Raw genomic sequence first — 14,804 nt, 5'->3', positions numbered from 1 at the left:
AATGCACGTGCATGTGCTCATGTGTGGCACACCACCATCAAGATCAAACATAAGGGTTGGATGAGAACACAAGTAGAAATAACACTCAACCAAAGAACTCAGGCGGACACATGTGGCATGTATCCCAATGCAACATAAAACATGCAATAATGATTTGACTGAGATCCTACAGATGATCCAAGTCCATGATCCAAAACATGCCAAGAAAACCTGAGAAAATTAGGTGGCATGCAAATCGAGGTAAACCCCCCAAAAGTCAAAAAATGTTAAAAATAAAACCCATTTGTTTTTTGGGCACAAAAGTCACAAAAATCCAATAAAATTTGGGTTCAGACACCATATGCAAAAATGGCCAACATAATGGCTCGAAATCCCAAACCCTCATCCCAAAAATAGGGAAAATGTTCATACCCAACCAACTGAGTAGAACCAACAAATAGAAATGGAGGGTAACACTAGTTCTTGGCCTCCAAACCAACAACTACCAAAAATATATATAGTATCTAAGCTGAAACAAAAAAATGGAAGAGCCCTACCTGACAAAAAAAGGGGCTGAAACTGAAATCAACCTGACAAAATAAATAACCCACCGATACTATTGAAATTGACGGAGAAGCAAGGTCTCCCCAAGTTGGATCCAACAAGATTGACCTCGTGAAGATCCCATGCTCACAAATCTTACAATGAATAGAAACATGATCCTCCAAAAGAGGATTCTCAAAAAAGCTCTCAAATTTGTATTTTGCAAAAGTGAGAAGTGAAAACAATTACTTATTCACTTTTCGAGTGAATATTCGATTAGAGAAAATAGCCAGTTAGACTAGCTAGACTCCAAATCGACCCAAATGAAAGCATTCCTCATAATAAGAATTCACCTAAGGCAAAGCTGTTAGAAATTTAAAATCAATAAAATAAAGCCTAAAAACACCAAAACCAAAATCACAGAAGGCCTTAACAACTTTGCAAAAAAGTGAAACTCTAAATACACAAACACACTCACTAGTCTAATCACATAATGAAAATGAGTCTAGATTTAAAAAATCACCAGAGGTTTAATTTAACATTTAAAAGATACATCAACCATAAAAGGACAACATTGGTGAAATATGAATAGTTGAACCACTAACTCCATGTGCCACTACCAAGGATACAAATCTTGCACACTAAACAATGATCAAGTGCAATTGCATATAATATCATAGCCGAAGTGATAAATGCATTAAATAACTAATTTAACCATTTATTCAATTATACCTAAATAATCCATTTACATCACCCACATTCACATAAAGCATAAAGAGCAAGAATAAAGTAAATCGCCATAGCATAAAAATCCATCACATTACAAAATCAAATAAATGTCCAAATACCAAATAACCAGATATCATCATAGACCTAGTGTCATCTCAAAATGGCATCAACATGAAAATATGATAAACTGAACAACATATCACTATAGCATCTACGATACTAAAATCAAAGTATAACATTCAAACCTCAGGTCATCTCAAAGTACAAATAATAAGAGTATCAAGTATCTCTCAAATCAAAATAAACAAGGTACAGACTACAAAAACAAGAGGTACTACATGTACATAAGAAAGTATGTACCGACCTCTATAAGAGTCAAGTAAGTGTATAGTCACCAAGTATTTTATATATGAGTTGAGCTCAACAATGACTGAGTAGGTTTCAAGCATACAAGTGTTGAGTTACATATTGTGTGTCCAATGCAATACATGTCGAGCATCAAAAGAGCGCAATAGAAGTCGAGCAACAGCAATGCCAAGCAACAGAAAACAATAAAGGTCAAGCAATACAAAGTTTACATAAAAGTTAGAAATGGAACAGAATTTGAGGTACACGTTTTACAAGACAACTTGGAAGGAATATTTAAAGTTTGTAAAGGTTGTTACATAACATTTAAAGTATGCAGAGATTGTTATAGAATATTTAAATGGAATGGATCATAGATCTCTATGTTGTGTGATCAACAGGTCAGATGAAGAGGCAAAATATGGAAGCATCTGGAGAACTCTTTAAATAGTGATGATATTAACCTAGATCGTGTGGATTGTGTGTGGAATATGAGAGGGAGAAGGAAGATTATATGTGCTAACATGGAGTAATATACAATGAAGGATTGAGAACATATCATAAGCCAATGAAGGGTTATATTATCATCTAACATAGAAGTGACTTATTCATAGCAATGAAGTAAAAGGGGAAGAGAAGTAATATCAAATCAAAGGAGAGGATCAGTTTGCAAGGAGAAGACTCAAAATCATCTTACAGAGCAAACTCAGAGTTAGGTATTGAATCAATTTCATTCAACTTGAATCAAGGTAAGTCTCTTAATAGAGTGGTATTAACAAATCTTTGTAAATCTCTTAACAGAGTCCTTACTTTATTGCAACTGTTAAATCCTCTAACAAGGTGAGACCTAAAAGTCTCTTAAGGTTCTAATAGGAAAGACCCCTCACAGGGTAGATCATATATCATGATCAGACATTTTAACCATCATAGGTTAACTTTATGTTAGAGTGAGGTTGTCATTACACTAAAAGACCAATCGAGAAATGTCTGATACAACCACTCAACTTATAGTACACAGGAGGTGTTTAAGCCCTGGTCATGAATCCTAAGGGGTGTGCTAACCAAATTTCCAACAACCTCCCCCTCAACGTTACCCGAGGGTCTAAGGGTTTGAACCTATGACCAAGCTCTGATACCACTTGTTAGAGTGGGGTTGTTGTTGCACCAAAAGACCAATTTGGCAATGCCTGATACAAACACTCAACTTATAGTAGGTAGGAGGCGATTACGCCCCTGTCATGAATCTCGAGGGGAGTGTTGACCAAATTTCCAACACTATATTACTGTAGTAATGAAGACTTTTGTGTGTCATACCCACCCCAATTTTACCTTCACCTTGGAGGGTTTCTAGGTAACAAATATTGTGTTATGTGTTTTATTTTCATGCACATGATAGATCAAACTTACATGTCATGGCAATCTACATTAAAAAATTTATGTGCACAAGTTTATTGATAGATGTGAATGAATTGGTGAAAAAATTAAAGTGTTTAAGATTCTAATTCACCCCCCTCCTCCCCACCCCCCGCCTCTCAATAACTTTTTTATCCTATTCCTAAAACTTGGTTTATATATCATTTATTTATACCAAGAATCTAGAAACAATTGCATTTTTTATTATCATTTCCAAAGTCCCAAAAAAATTCATATCAAATCCAAAAACATTCTCCTAACATCAAAAGCCTCCAAAGTCTAAGGAGCGCTATCAAACACCAACTTTGTCCAAGTCCAAACATTTCAAACCAAACATCATATTGCATACATAAACCTTTGCATAATCTCATATTTCACTTGAAACCTTGCATGTCCTAAATATTATCAACCCTTTGTATACTTGCATACATAAACCCTTAGTTGCATTTCCATAATCAAAACTCCGAAATTTTGAAACATCTTGTATTCACATGTCCTTAGTTTCATTTGCATAATCCAAAGTTAAAAATACCAAAATATTTCATATACATTCCCATAGCTTGAATTTTCATATTTCAAAAATCCAAAACATCATTTAAATTTTTCATAACATACCTTTAAAAATATTTTCACTTCATACCTTGAACTCAAAAAGACCAAAAACTTTTTTGCATTTTACATACCCTACTTTTATTTTCATATCCCTTAGTCAAAATTCCAAACAACACTTTAATTTTCATTTCATACCTTCATAACCTTTGCATTATCATACCTTAGTTTGAAATTTCGTACCCTAGTTTCATTTTTATATCCCTTAGTTTGCAATTTCATACCTTAAATAAAAAATCCAAAAACAAATCTTGCATATCCTACCTTTCATTTTCAAAATCCAAAAACCCAAAAAAACAAATTGCATTTTGCATACATCCCTCATACTTAGGTGTGTTTTTATTTATACATCATGTCAATCCTATCAAGGTCACAAACTTCAACAAGGCAACAAGACCCATACCCCTATTTTCTATTTCTAAAAATATTTTCTCTATCCATCAATCTTTCTCATAATCTTCTCTTTTCAAAAACTTATCCTTGAGTCAATTTCTTGCCCAATTTTTTGAGGGGGCATCTTACCTCCCTTCTTTCAATTTCACTAGGGCATGCTATTTTTATTACTCTTTGACAGAATGCTCAGAATTGCATTGTATCAAAGAGGGACAAAATGTAGACACTCAAAAAATGGTTCGCGTCTACTCTTTCTTTCACCTTTACATGCTAACTCATCCCATTTTCTAAATTAACTTACTTCAATCTATTGGGAAGCTTCACCATCATTAGAACATGTTTGACAATATTCTTTGAATATCTTTTGGCATATTATTCATCATTTGTAATGCTTATTTAGTCAAATGTGGATCATCTCTTAATCAATTCATATCTAATTATTGGAAAACATATTTGTCTTCCCTTTATGAATTTGAAATGACTAACTCTATACCCAGGTTGGAAAATAAATAAAGTTCACAACAGTTGGGTAAACATATATTAATCATTTCCCTCTGAATTCTGAGAGGTACAACTCCCTCTTGATAGATTTTCAATAAGTTTGTACTTTAATAAAAACATACATGTATACTTTTACCAGAAAGTACTCAAGGATCTCTCATATACTCGTAGGTACGGAGGAAGAATTCAGAAATTACAAAAGCTTAGTAAATTAAGAAGCCCAAAGTTTCATCAAATCATACAATGCTTGAAAATTAGAGAAAATTCAAAGATATTAAATAATATATCGAAAGAATGACAACTTGAGATGAATAGCAATTAATATCACAAAGCAACTAATATAATAACCCGCAAAGTAACTATCATATCCAAGTTCAAACACAAGGTTTCAAATTGTATATATATATATATATATATATATATATATATATATATATATATATATATATATATATACATATACATATACATATACATATATACATATATACATATACATATACATATACATATACATATACATATACATATACATATATATATATATATACATATATGTATATATATATATGTATATATGTATATGTATATGTATATGTATATATGTATATATGTATATGTATATGTATATGTATATGTATATATATATGTATATATGTATATATGTATATGTATATATATATGTATATATGTATATGTATATGTATATGTATATATATATGTATATATGTATATATATGTGTATATATATATGTACGTATATATATGTATATATATATATATATATGTGTGTGTGTATATATATATATGTATATATATACATATATATATACAATATATATATACATATATATATATACGTACATATATATATATGTACATATATATATATATGTACATATATATATACGTACATATATATATATGTACATATATATATATATGTACATATATATATATGTACATATATATACGTACATATATATATACATATATATATATACGTACATATATATATACATATATATATACGTACATATATATATACATATATATATATACATACATATATATATATATGTGTGTGTGTGTATGTGTATATATATATGCATATATATATATATGTGTGTGTGTATATATATGTGTGTATATATATGTGTGTATATATATGTGTGTGTCTATATATATATATATACACACACACACACACACACACACACACACACACACACACACACACACACACACACACACATATATATATAAGATTCTTCAAGCTCAAAGTCTTAAAATGAACATTTGGATTATCAAAACTTTCCTTCCTGACTAATCCTAAAAGAAACTATTTAGTTCCAACTACCATTAAGCTACTTTTTTCTATCTAAAATCTTCCCCCTGCCAGCCTTATGCTCTAGCATATATAGTACCAAGATACGAGATGCCTCCATCAAAACCCAACCATCTCAGTTACAATGCAGAACTATGAAAACTAACTAATTAAAACAATCTTTGAAATTTAAAAAATTTTAAAAAGGCAACTGCCATACAACTAATCTAATTCATCAAGCTTATCCTCCCCTGACATGGCCTACTTAACTAGCTTCAAACTCCTAAAATCCTCGCAAACTCATGGACTCCATGAATGTGGATTCTTTAGAATTAGTAACTTTGCCCTTCAGACGTCCTTTGTCACTTTAGTTCCTTAATTCTTTTGCTTTGCATGGGTAAATGCTCGAGGCTCAAGAACAACACAGACTCCATGTTAGCCATCAAGGTAATACCTTGAGGAGTTGGGATGGCATTGTCTCTGATCTTAAACATGGCATCTTAGAAACTTTTTATTAAATTCTTTGAATCTATATTTCCATCCTCAAACTGTAAAATATCGGTGGGATTGATTATTTGTATATCTCTCAGGACCTCATTATGCATTCCTTTGATTTCATTCTCAATTTCTCATATTTTTCTAAGGCAGCTTTAAACAAGGAGTTTTTCGAATCCGTATTGCTTTCCTGTATAAAAGGATTTACAATTTGCATGGGATTTTTAGTAAGGAAGTTCATCACTCCATACGTATCAACTTCTAGTACCTAAAAAACTATTGCTCAGCATCGAGGCTCGTCTACTTCCCACACAAATATGAGGGTTTGGATTTCTCCAAGTAACACCTCCCCTTTTGTATATGTAGTAGTGAATTCCATAATGAACTTACGTCCTTCTTCTATAACAGACCCAATCCAACTGTTCATTGCTTCTAAGAAGAGCTTCCCCCTTTGCATTTTCTTGACCAATTGGTGGTTGTCAGAAGAATTGGGGTCAAATGATTGGAGAGCCTAAATCAGGGGGAGAATGCCAACATTCATCGGGGAATCAATATATTCAGCCTTAGTGACTACCAGTCACTTTAGTTCCCTCTTTTCCTGGCTATCTTTCTCAGACTAATTTAGCATGTGATCATCTAAGAATTTAAAAAGATGATTACTAGTATCTCAGCCAAGGACTCCCAAATCCATGGCCATGACCTCGAAATATTCATCTTCCACTTCATGTACACCTTTTTGTTTATAAGTGGTTATTTTTTATGTCATCTTTCCTATAGTAGGATTCTTGGTTAGGCGAGAATTGTTTTTTACCTTCTTGTTTTTAGGAGTGTGAGTGGCATATTTAGTGATTATGTCCTTGACTGTCAAAGAGACAAGCCTTGAGCTACATTTTTTGTTCATTGAACTAGATAACCAGGGAGGAATAGTGCTTGCAACTATGACCTATCACCTTATTTAGCAGGAGTCATGAAGCCTAGTTAAAATCACATTTGTATTTCCTGACACTTATGTGTCCATCCCTTGATTTTCTGATAGTATAAGGTTGTCTTCCTTATCTAGTTCTAAATCCATCAAGTTGGGTTCTTGAATAGTTGTCTGAATCAGCACCACAGACCTAGTTTTAGATCTCGTTCTAGGAGTCGTTGGATGAACTAGTGGTGCCTTAGTTGACAGTTTAGGTGGGACCACTCCCTTTTTCTTCTTAGTTGTGGAAATGCTACCTACATCATCGAATAAAAAGGGAATGTCAGAAGGCAAGGATTGAGAGAAAGAAATACCTTTTGTTGGTTTTTCAATTTGCATTGAATTGGTTGATTTGATCCTTTTCTCTCACAACCAATTTTTAATGTGTTCTACTATGAACTTGAACCTGAAGTTTATGTCATCTTCTTCACTTCTATCCCAATCAATCTGAGGAAGGACATGTTCAATTTCTCCCTTACATCCTGGTTCAACGACGCCTGAGCTATCTTCAACAAGCCCTTATGTTTTGAGTTTCAACTTCAGCGCTATGATTTGAGGAATTGTCAACCTTGAGTGATCTCTTTTTGTGACTTCTTACTTACTGCTATATTCTTCCCATGGGTCTTCGAGGTGAGGTGTTGATTGAATCTGGTCTCCTAAGCTAAGTACTAGTTTTTCAAAGTTTTTATTATCAAATTTTTAGCTTTCATGGTAGAACTCCAAATTGAAGCTTAACGAATCACTCCTAATTGTTGAAGCATTGATCATTGTATTGCAATCCAAAGAACCAAGTTTAATGGGTAACACGTATTCCCATTTTTCCTAAGGATATGGTCTTTGACCAGAGAAAACATTTTCCTACATACTTAAGTGAGAACAAAACAATCTAGCACATACCTTGGCAATTTAACTAATTCCTCCTCAAAAATCCCTATTCTTATGTAGGTGAACCTAGGGAATTAGATGTAGAAATTTCCATAGCTTTGAACTAAGATCTAGGCTTTTGAAGACATTCTCTACATTGGGGTTTTAGTGAGATTGAGATGCAAATTTCCCATGAAAACATCATGTGCTTTCCTAAAATCCTCCAACACTCTATCTTTTCTCAATAGAGGATTGTATAGATACATTATGATATCTTCGCTCCATGGTTCATGAGGAATTGTAGTGAGATTACATAGGCATGCAAGACAATAGGTTAAATAGGAGGACATATAGAATTCATGCCTTGTGGCTTCTGAATACTTTAGTTGGTTTCTCAATGAACTAACTATCAACTTAACCCAATCAAGGAATTGTTTACTAGTCAAAATGATATCTATGTAATGAAAAATCCATTCCTTGAAAGCAAGGACATCAATCAAACCTTTAGCTCTCTACAACAAAATCATTAGATCATGTATATGAGACTTCATGTGATCTTTAGTTAGTATATTTGGTAGCCTTCAACCTCCCCTGTAAAATGTCTCAGTCCAATTTCTAGCTATCTAGTTACAATTCTTTGGAGGGTCTTCTTGGAATTGGACCAAGGATTGAGTGGGGCTAAAAATAGAAAAATATGACTCACTTAATTTTAGGATAGATGAAATGGTCTCTCTAGTAATAGATAGAAAGGTTTCACCATTTTTACTCATTATGCTCTTAGATTTGACATCATAATGGTCAAAGACAGTATTGAAGTAAATCTGGACTTTCTAAGGCAAGAGGTAAGGCAGTAGCTTCAAGGAGCCCACTTGTCAAAACTTCGAGACATCCTTTAGCTTTTTCTTATTCCAAAAACCTTTCTTGTAACTTCTCAACTTTGACTCCCATTAAATTTGTATCAAAAATTATGGGTCATCGGTTTTCGAGACTAGAAGTGTTTCCAAAGAAATGTATAACAGACTTCATACTCACGACAAGGATAAGAACTTTCCAAATTATTCCTTCTTCAAGAAAAATGACATAAAAGAAGAAGAAAGAAAAGCTTACAATCCTCACCTATGAACAGCTGAAATTCAAAACACTTCGCTTTCTTTGTTTGCCGCTTCACTTTCAACTTTGCAAACTATAATGAAAATAAGCTTAGACTAGATTTTAGAATGATTTTCATAATGGGGAAAGTACTACTAAAAATTTGGGCCTTAATGGTGAGAATATCTTGGGGTAGTATACAAGCTTCAAGAAGTCATGATGTCCTTTCATTAAATGTTCACTTGAGGAAAGTGTCTCGATCATCATTAACATCTTTCTAACAATTTGGATTTAGTTTTCATTAGAAGATTTGGCTTTCCCACTTACACCTCCAACTCACCATCTATACTCAACGGCATTGATTCCAGGAGGGATTTTACATCATCATTAAGATGTCACCATTCACACTTTTGAGACAATTTCCATATCAATCATTGATTTTACCTCTCAACGCCAATTTTCAATTTTTGAACTCATTTGAACCCCTTCGAACCTTGGTGCAAAGTGGTTTGAAGTGGTGTGGATGCAATCTACAACATATTTGATAGGTCTCGCCTGCAAAACAAATGTTAGTCCAAAATCTTTGATGGATTCGGTTTGAACTCCTTTAAACATTGGTACAAAAAGGTTCAAAGACTCGATCATAAGCATTTCACAATAGCTTCAACCCTACACCTAGGACAACACAATACCCTTGGAGGGATCGACATAACTCATGAAAGGCAAACTTTGGCAAGTGAGACGAAAATAGGAACGAGATGAAAAGGCTCAAAAAATTCGAGTCTAAAGAGATAAACGAAGAGAAAAAATACAAATAATGGCAACTCAAAAACTCAGACTAACACTAATCTAAACCTTTTGAAACCAATTCAAACCCATTTCAATGTCATCGAAATCACTTGAAATCAAATCGAATCAATTGTCATCATCAATCCTTTAGGCATTGTTACATCCTACACTGCCTTATCAACAATCGCTAATTCATGTCATGTGTCCTTGGCATGTCATCATTTTATCAATTTAATATTTGGCCTTGTCATGTTCCTCGGTGTCTTGTTGTCATTTGTTATCAATTCGATCATTGACATTGTTGAGTCCTTCAATGTCTGATCATGTCCTTATTAATGAATTTAATAACATTGCATGTATCTGTTGATGTTATTATGATAAATCCTATCAATCAATTTATGGCATTTACAATGTTCATTAAATGTTGTATTTTGTCAATCCTTTTCATGTGTCCTCAACAGGTCATCGATTTGTGTCAATCAATCTAGCATCATTTATTTCATCAATTTGATCATGTCCTTGGTCGTTTCAATATCATAGCATTTATCAGCATTTTCATCATGATCCTTCAATAGGGTTATCATGCACTTATGTAATCATTTTGGTCAATCAATTTGTTAATTTTCCCTATAGGAGTAAATAACCCATTTTTTACTCCTCTATCTTAATCATTTAATTTCATCCCCTCTTATTAATTGTTCTTCTTTTCTAACTCTCACAATTAAATTAATCTTTATTAATTAATCGTTCCATTTCTCATGAATTTGGAGATTATTTCAATTTCCTAATTCTATTTTCTATTTTTGATGGATTTATGAGTATTTAAATTCAAAAATCATAACTCTAACATTTTCCAACTAATTGTTCTTCCACCTTCCTATTTTCTAGCTTCTACTCTTACACCTTCCACTTTCTAACTCTTACACTTTCCATTCCTTTTCTTACACCTTCCCTTTCATTTTCCACTTCTTCTACCAAATATTTTTACATGTTTCTATGCACCTCTTACAAGTTATCATAATGTGCAATTTTATGACACGTTTTCTAATTTAAATCTTTTAATCATGGCAACTTTCTAAATTTTGTAATTTAACTATGACAAATTCTAATTGCACATTTTCCAATTTTGCATTTTGGCTCTCAAATCCTATAAATTGAGTCAATGTACACTTGTTTCTCCTTGTATTCTCATTATCATCTTGTCATTTTGCTATCATATCATTGTCAACTTGCTATCAATTTTATAGATGCATCTTGTCAAGATCAAGAGTTACATCAAATTCAATATTATGGAGAAGAAAGGAGAACATAGGAGCTAAAGTTGAAGGGGGTTTCTTGTGTTTAATCTCTTTTATTTTAAATTGCTTTTATGGTAGACTAGGATTATTTGCATAGTTTATGAGATTTGTGGTTCTCTCTTATTATGCATTGTCATTCTTTTTTCTAGTCCTACACTATGTACACTAAACCATGTTTTTGTAAGAATGTTATGTTGTAGATTCAAGTGCAAGCTAATATAATGGCCCTAGAGATGGTCCACCTTTAGGAGCTTCTTGAGAATTGGGGAAATACCTCATGTATGGTGGCACGAGTGTCGTCAACTGATTCCTCTTCTAACTGCACTCTGCCTCTCCATGGATGCCATGGTGATCGCAACTCCTCTACATGTTGCTCTCAAATCTCACTGTCACTGGCCCCTCATTGCTCTTTTGGTAGAGGTGCGGGTGAGTGGTGCCACCACTCCGCCTCTCCTCCTCAACACGGGTCAAGATGGCCCCTTGCTGTTACTCCTATTTCTCTTTCTACTGCTATAGGGTGGTCCTCTACCACCAATAACAAATGGTTTCCTTGGCTGGCGCTTGCAATTTCATCGTCTAGGAAAGAGGAAGAAGAAAAAGAAAAGAATGAAGAAGGTGGGTGGTCTCTTCCTAGCCCACCTCTAAATCTCGTTGATGTATGGAATTTTGATGGTTGACATGATCCACCTCCCTTGACTAGTACAACTCTTGTAGGCTGAGGGCTTTCAAAACTATTTCTTTTACAAATACTTAAAATTTTATAATTTTTCGGCCATAGTGTCAAGTGACTTTGCAAGGTGATCATGTATCCTCCGACCGTTTTTCTATGAATATGTAACGTTACATTCATATTAATAGAAAGGGTTGCTTCATCAAAAATAAGTAAACATCTCAATGTATTTTGTATTTAGGTTATGTATTTGCTAGTAGCAGTCACGACATGTTGAAGACATTGAATAAAATTATATATAATTTTATAACATAATATTATTAACTTGAAGACATTGAATAAAAATATATATAATTTTATAACATAATATTATTAACTATCATTTAATGTAATTAGGTTTTACATTATGGCTAGGACTAAAGTAGGGGTTTAGGTTAGGCTTAGTATTAGGGTCTAGATTTAGGTTTGATATCACAATTAAGGTTGTTGAGTACACATTATGTTTAGGGTTAAGGTTAAGGGTATAATTAGGACAAGGCTGAGAATTATCATTAGGGTTAAGATTTAGGAGAGACATATGATTACAATTAGGTTTAGAATTATAGTAACACATAGGATTAAAGGGTTAGGAGTATGGTTATAGCTAAGGTCTAGACTTAAGGTTATGGTTTGAATTAGGTTTAGGATTAGGTTTTTGAATTACTAATATAATTAAGTTTAGGATCATTTTTAATTTAGAAAACTAGTTACGATTAGAATTTAGGGTTTAGGATTTAGGGTTTACATCATAGTTAGGGTTAGGGTTTAGGTTAGACATATAATTAGGGTTAGAATTAGAGTTAGGATTAGAATTGAGATTAGGGTTAAGTTGTGCATTAATATTTGAATTAGGGTTAGGGAAAGGTAGGATTAAGAATGTGATTATATTGAAAATTTACAATTAAGGTTATGATTTGAATTGTGATTACCTAGGTTAGGATTAGGATGGGGTGTACGTTAGGAATAGTGTTAGGGTTTAGTGTTTGGATGGGTTTAGTATCTAGATTAGGGTTTAGGGATAAGATTAGGGTTTAGGATTTAAGGGTAGGATTACAGTTAGGTAAGGATTTACATTCTGGATAGTATTATTGCTTCAAGATTTTAATTATAGTAAGTTTAGGATTTTGATTATGGTTATGGCTAAATAAGATTAGATTTAAGATTATGCTTAGGTTAAGGATTTATATCATGGTTATTATTAAAAATGCCAAGATCTAAAAGCTTAATTGATTGCACAAATAAGAGAGGCAAAATGATATTATCAAATGATTTATTCGGTATTTGACCAAATCATATTGATGTCTAATCAATAAATACAATGTAGGTTTATCTAAAAATATAGGCAATTTATGATAATTATGAGTAATGCATGAGATAACCTATCAATCACACAAGGTGGAATTACATGTACACAAAAGGTGGATCATCCTCCATTCTACAATAAAGTATGTGTAATATGTACAACAATGATAGGATGATAATGAAATAACTACAATACACCTATAAGGTCTCTATGAATACTTTGAGACAATTGAACTGTAATAAATCTTCCATATGGCTAAGCATGTAACTACGCTACTCATCACATGCTTTACATATACATAGAACAAGGGAGCTCTAATACAAATGACAATCCACTCAACCAACAAAGTACTCAACATCATCCACTAGACATGTACTTGTCTTCATATATTAAAGTTCACATTAAACAAGTGGCAAAGTAAAAGTATGTGCCTCAAAACAATGAATGTGCCAAACATTAACCTCGATATCTATGTCCTTGATATCATGTTACTCTGACACTAAGTAACTTTTCCATGCACAATCCTTATATTAATTTTCTAACCAATGTCGTATACAACTTTATTATGAACCTAAATAAATACTTCATGTAGCTAGGCATTTCTCCTAAAATAAACAATACTTTTTAATGCAATATGTAAAAATATTGGTAATTTCTTGGCTTTAAAAAAGTATATAAATAACTCAGTATAATAACTAACTAGAATAATTTCGAAAATTAATGAGCAAGATTATTAAAATCCAGATAACTACTAACAAATTTAACTAGAATTAATGTCTCCTAGCCAATAGAATGGTTTTAATATCTATAAAAAAATTCTTTGTGAAATGGTTGGAGCTTGCATGATGTAGTTTATTATTAGATAATGTGAATACACAAGAATAAACTAAAGTAATCTTATTATTATTTTTTTTTTTTTTTTTTTTTTTAATTGGTAAATGGTCGAAGCCTTGTATTATATAAATAAGAAGTAAAATACAAAAGTATGTTTCACCGTTCAAACACGAGCACTGGTAGGAAAGAACGGAGAAGAAAACCTTCAATCTTGCCCGAGACTTCCATCCTATACTGTTACAAGTTTAAAAGGGGCATACCCCAATTTATTTTGTATCAGCATTTACATTACATATTCATATCTTTTGAAGAAAGTGGAGTCTTCTTTTTTATCAGTTTAAGTTTAAGGGAGGTTCCCAATGTGTCTTTTTTTAATATAATTCTTTGAACTTTGACCCTGAATTTTTTTAGATTCACTGAATTGGTTCTTTCTTTATTTATTTCCACCTGTTGTCATAGTGTTGCAACTCGTATGAATCGTTAGTATCATTAGGCAAAACTAACAATAGCATTGTTTTTATCCTAATTTTGCTTTTCTTGTGTGAATCGAATCTAATTTCTTTGTAATTTGAAATATGCTCAAGATCATCTAAGTGTCTAAGTGCTTTTTGATGATCATT

Source organism: Cupressus sempervirens, chromosome 5 (assembly GCF_028749045.1).
Source record: "Cupressus sempervirens isolate cs-2001-9-10 chromosome 5, ASM2874904v1, whole genome shotgun sequence".
Taxonomy (NCBI): Eukaryota; Viridiplantae; Streptophyta; class Pinopsida; order Cupressales; family Cupressaceae; genus Cupressus; species Cupressus sempervirens.
The sequence above is the reverse complement of the archived record's forward strand: the minus strand, read 5'-3'. Positions refer to the sequence as shown.